At 39.5% G+C, this 6000-nt stretch overlaps 1 pseudogene; it reads left to right on the top strand.

Moving 5' to 3' along the window:
• Positions 1-1015: 1015 nt before the first annotated feature.
• LOC135984005 (olfactory receptor 5J3-like) lies at positions 1016-2679 on the top strand (annotated as a pseudogene).
• The last annotated feature ends 3321 nt before the right edge of the window (positions 2680-6000 follow it).

Raw genomic sequence — 6000 nt, 5'->3', positions numbered from 1 at the left:
GGTTTCTGCTAGTTCACCTGCCCAGCTCCTTTGTAACCTGCCCAGTGGCCTGCTAGCAACCTCAGAGCTTCCAGAGTCCATGGCCTTGGAGCAGACACACATGCCGATTGCTCTGGGGGCTGGGAACATCCAAAATTGTCAGTGTCCATGACTCCAGGGATCCGTTCCCTTTTTCAGAAACTTTTCAAAAACTGTGGGTTTGTTCCTAAACCAAATTCTGAAAAATAAAAATCTTGCACAAAACAGAATTATCCTTCCCTGCCCCATCTCTAAACCCCGTGTGTATTATTTTTTAAAGATTTCAAGATTTTAAGCCAATTGCATGATGTTTGGAAGCCTGATTCATGGTTTTCAAATGCTTGAGATTAGCAACACTGCCAGGGGATGTGTTACAAAGCAGTAGTAACCAAGTGACTGGGACATAACAGACATTGTAGTCATCTAAAAGGATTATCTGGAACAGGGTGACCAGATGTCCCGATTTTATAGGGGACAGTTCCGATTTCTGGGTCTTTTTCTTCTATAGGTTCCTATTACCCCCACCCCCGTCCCGATTTTTCACATTTACTGTCTGGTCACCCTAATCTGGAAGGATTTAAAGTATGAGTGCTTTCTAACTTACCCTCAGTGAGCAGACAATATAAAGTACCAATCTCAAACTCAAACACATGCCAGGTATATTTCATTGAAGAACATTTGTGATAATGGACATGAATCTGGAAACTCCCTATGGGGAACTTGATGCCTAATTCCAGTCAATTTTATGGAGACTTGGATGTCTAAATCTCCTAGACAGCCTTGAAAATCTCAGCCCTATTAAAAAGTGAGTGTAAATCTAAAGGTCCATCCCAACTCTTCCCAGACATCATGGCGGTTGGTTTCCTGTAAGATATTCACTACCCACATTCAAGCCCGGCGGTGTCATTCAGATTTAATTCATGCCATGAAATTTCCTTCTTCCATGCAGCTCACTCTTGTTATCCCAGCAGGTATGGTTTCATGCACCCCTGTATAAATGGCTGAGGGCAATCACAGCACGGTGACCCAGTTCATACTCCTGGGGCTGACAGATCGTCAGGAGCTGCAGATACCCCTCTTCGCGGCGTTCCTGGCGATCTACATTCTTACGCTGGTTGGGAATCTTGGGATGATTGTGTTGATCAGGGTTGATCCCCGACTCCATTCCCCCATGTACTTCTTCCTCAGTAACCTGTCTGTGGTTGACCTCTGCTACTCCTCAGTCTTCGCTCCAAGGATGCTGGTGAATTTCTTAGTGGGGAGTAAAAGCATTTCTTACTCTGCCTGTATTGCCCAACACTTCTCTTTTGTCGTGTTTGTGACCACAGAAGGGTTCCTGCTGGCCGTGATGGCATACGACCGCTATGTAGCCATTTGTAACCCTCTGCTCTACACCGCTGTTATGTCTAAGAGAGTCTGTATTCATCTAGTGGCCAGCTCATATGTAGGGGGGCTCGTGAACTCACTGACCCACACATGTGGCTTGCTGAGGTTGTCGTTCTGTGGGCCCAACATCATCAATCATTACTTTTGTGACACTAACCCATTGCTGAAGCTTGCCTGCTCTGATAACCACATCAATGAGATTTTGCTTGTAACGTTCTCTGGAGTTATTGCCATGTCCACCCTCCTGTTTGTCATAATCTCTTATCTGTACATCCTCTTCTCTATCCTGAGGATCCGCTCCACCAAGGGCAGGCTCAAAGCCTTCTCCACCTGTGCCTCTCATCTGACAGCTGTCACCATGTTCTATGGACCTGTGAGCTTAAGCCACATATAACCCAGTTCCAGCTACTCACTGGAACAGGAGAAAATCTCTGCTGTGTTTTATACCCTGGTGGTCCCCATGTTGAACCCCTTGATCTACAGCCTGAGGAACAAGGAGGTTAAGGATGCTCTTAAGAGGGTGATAGACTGGAAAAACATTCCCAGCTAATTTGTCACCATGACAATTCCAGTCAATTGAGAAGAACAATTGGAAGAAGGGTAGGAGTATGCTCTATGTGTTACTGCCTTGATTTGTGTATCACAAATGTTGTACAAGAATTAAATGAAACTCAAAGAACTGATGTAGCATGTGGAAATTATGTTTTACAATTGCTTGAGAGGAACAATGTTACCTAAGGTCCTGTCATTATGTGGCTGTTGGAATATAGACACCTTTCCTTGTTTCTTGACCATTAATCTATTTGAAATGGTGCCCTGCAAGGTTATCTGAGATTAAAAATAAAATAAACTTGCTTCTAGGTTTAATTTCTTAATGTGATGCTTTAATTAATGCTCAGTATGTAACTTGCACTATGAGAATTCAACGCTTTTGCTCTCTTTAGTGTCTGGGCCTCATACGGGCTGCCACAATTGATCTCTATCCCCTTTATAGCAGCCCTTAACCTAGTTGAAGACTGTTATCAGGTCCCTCCTCGGTCGTCTTGTCTCAAAACAAAACATGCCCAATTTTTTTAAAACTTTCCTAATAGATCAGGTTTTGTAAACCCTTTTTGTCATTTTTGTTTTTCCCCTCTGGACTCTCTCCTATTTGCCCACGTCCTTTCTAAAGCGTGGCTCCCAAACCTAGACACAGAACTTCAACTGAGGCCTCACCAGTGCCAAGCAGAGCCATACAATCACTGCCTTGGTCTTACACACAACACACCTGGTAATACACCCCAGACAGCCCTTTTCACAACTGCAGCTCATTGGTGGCTCATACTCAACTTGTGACCCACTTGAACTCCCAGATCCATCTCAGCAGCACTTCTCCTAGCCAGTTATTCCCCACATTGTATTATGCATTTGATTTTTCCTTCTAGAGTGAAGTACTATGCAGTTGTCTTTATATTGATCACATCTGTATTCATACTAGTGCTATATCCATCTATTCTTAACCAGTGTTATCGTATATACTTAGGCTTGGAAGGAATAGATTTTTCTCAATCAATGTTGGTCATTATTGATTTCACCATATGCACACAAACCAATGAAAAAATTATTGCCATCAATAATAATTGAAATTTACAGATAGGCAGAATGAGAAAAACTGCAGCTTGAGAATGTATTAGCGTTTGATTTAAGGATATTTATTTTGTATATTTTGACATGTGATGTTGACAATTTGTGTTTTAACATTTATAAAGCTTTAACTTTTTGAATCTCAGTGTCGGCTGTCATTAACAAAATTATGTCTGACCTCCCATTGTCTGATCCCCCATAATTTCCCGCAATTGTAAAGATTTAAACATTTAAAATAAAAAAGGCTTAAAAATAAAACATTGATATTATCAATTAAAATTATAAAAAACTTAAAAATCAAATTCTGACAAGGCTCTAGCAACTTGTTATTCAGCTTTATTCTCAATCATCTTGTTGTCACCTTGTGTTGCTCCCCATCTGTTTGTCATCTGTACCGTTGTCTCTTATTTTCAGCTTACATTACAAGCTCCTTTGGCCAGAGGTTGTTTTTTTGTTATATGTTGGTACAGCACCTAAAAGAATGGGGTTGGGATTAAGCCCAATACTAATGAATTAATGAAGTAGTATCAATAATAATGGTCATGTAATGTTACTCCCACCAATGCCATATATTTCAGAGGGGTAGTCGTGTTAGTCTGTTTCAGCAAAGAGAACCCAGAAGGTTCCAGCCCACGATAGCTTATGCCCAAATAAATTTGTTAGTCTTTAAGGTGCCACAGGACTCCTTGTTGTCAATGCCAAATAGTGATTTTATAGGTTTACTTACAGCAATGCTATAAATTGATAATATATTTTAAGGGCTAGAAAGGACAATGACATCGTTTAGTCTGACTGTATAACTCAGGTCACAATTCTATACAGTTACCCTCTGTATTAAGCCCATTAACTGGCATTTATTAAGTGTATCTTCCAGAGAGCCATCGGGTCTTGATTTCACAGCAGCTGTAGCTGGATAAACCGTCACTTCCCATGGTAGTTCATTCCAGCCATTAACCACCCTCACTGTTGAAAATGTGAGCCTCATGACTAATTTGAATTGGGATAGTTTTACTCTGAGCAACACGATATATTGTTCATTAGAACTGGGGGGAGAGGGGAGTTGGACCAAAATACTTTTTTTCTGAGGAACGCAGATTTGGGTTAACTGAAATATTTTATGAATCTGTGTCAAATGAGATGAATTGTTTTGCTTTGATCTAAAACCTCAGAAAAATCTAAAAGGTCTCAATATTTTTAGTTTCCCATTTAAAAGACTTTTTGTTTCAAAATTTACTTCAATTTTATTTTAAAAAAATAACAATTGCAAAAACAGCAACTGATCAAACAAAACATTTCATTCAACTTGTCAGTCAGCCAAAAAAATTGAAATTTTTGAAAAAAAAAAATCAATTTGGGTCAACCAGAAACTAAATTTTTCATTTATGTTTCAGACTAGCCAGCAACCCAAGAAATCAGCTATTCACAGAGCTCTTTTGATCATACAATTTTTTTTCTCATCATTGCTATACACTGATTAGCCCTATTCTCACCACTGACACAATTCTATTGCGTTAGGAACCGGAATCTACAGCTAGCTAATGTAACTCCCTACATGGCCGCATAGAAGAATGCCATTTTCTGGTTTAGTTTAATCCAGTAAATTAAGAGTGTCCATACCAGGAGCTATTCAGGAATAGCTCTAGTGCCTTAAATTCACATATTACCTTGCTCAGGAATAGCTTCCCAATGCAAACAAGCCCCTGTTCTCACCAACACTGATTTAGAGCTTTACTTTCACCCCTCCATGCAGAGGTGGGACACTGAACAGCAAGGTTTAGCAGTGGGGAAATGAATTTATTTGATGTTTTTCCATCCCGAAGAACCCAATACAATTGGGCAAACATTCTGGTGTAGCTGAATGTGCATTTTTCTCTGAAAAAAAGTTTCAGCCAAAGAATTTTGGCCAGCTGTAGTTAGGATACTTTCTACCCCATGGAAATGCCTTACACTTAAACTCTGCGAGGTAGACTTGAGCCAAGGGATAATAGAGTTTAGCCCATTGTGATTAATGGTGAGGGGACATAAATCCACTGAAGCACACTCAGATGCAACTTCCTCCGGGATTCAAGAGTTGACCCGCTACCCAACCCCATTCACGGGGGTTCTTTTTATCTTGCATTAATAAAGTTTCAATGAAAAATATTAGAGCGCAATATTGGATCAATCATAGAATCATAGGATTGGAAGGGACCTCAAGAGGTCATAAGTCAGTCCCCTGCACTCATAGAAGGACAAAGCACCATCTAGAACAACCCTGACAGGTGTTTGTCTAACCTGCTCTGAAAAATCTCCAATGATGGAGATTCCACAACCTCCCTAGGCAATTTATTCCAGTGGTTAACCACCCGGACAGTTAGTAAACTTTTCCTAATGTCCAACCTAAACCGCCCTTGCTGCAATTTAAGCCCAATGCTTTCTGCACTGGAAAATACTGATTCATCAAAAATGAAATATTCTTGTGGGAAAATTCCAGTTTCAATGAATTACTCATTTAAAAAAAATTGAAAGAAAAAAGAAGCTTAAAATTGTCTAAATGTTCATTTTTGACATTTTCAAAACGAAAAGTTGCCTTTTTTTAGTTCAAAATTAATGTTTCAAAATGTTAATTAGTTCATTATTTTGTTTAATGTTCATATAATTTGAACTATTGGAACAAAATATTTTGATTGATCAAAATCAACTTCCCCCCAGCTTTTTGGTTTGTGGAAAAAAGGAAAATATCAGCTTTGGGGATGGGACATTTTTAAAATCTCCACAATTTTCATGGGACAGGAAAACCATTTCCTGCCCAGGTTTAATCTTTGGTTCCAAACTAAAATAATCCACTCAGTGAATAAACAAGCATCTCCCCCAGCCTCCAGTAGAAGAGGTTTTATACTGTATTCAAACCTGAAGCCAATTCCTTATGGAAAATTTCCATATAATTTTATTAGAAAAATATGTCAACGTTCTATAATATTCTTAAACCGACTG

The sequence above is a fragment of the Chrysemys picta genome, chromosome 1 (genome assembly GCF_011386835.1).
Source record: "Chrysemys picta bellii isolate R12L10 chromosome 1, ASM1138683v2, whole genome shotgun sequence".
Taxonomy (NCBI): Eukaryota; Metazoa; Chordata; order Testudines; family Emydidae; genus Chrysemys; species Chrysemys picta.
Note: the sequence above shows the minus strand (reverse complement) of the source record. Positions and strands in the feature narration are given on the sequence as shown.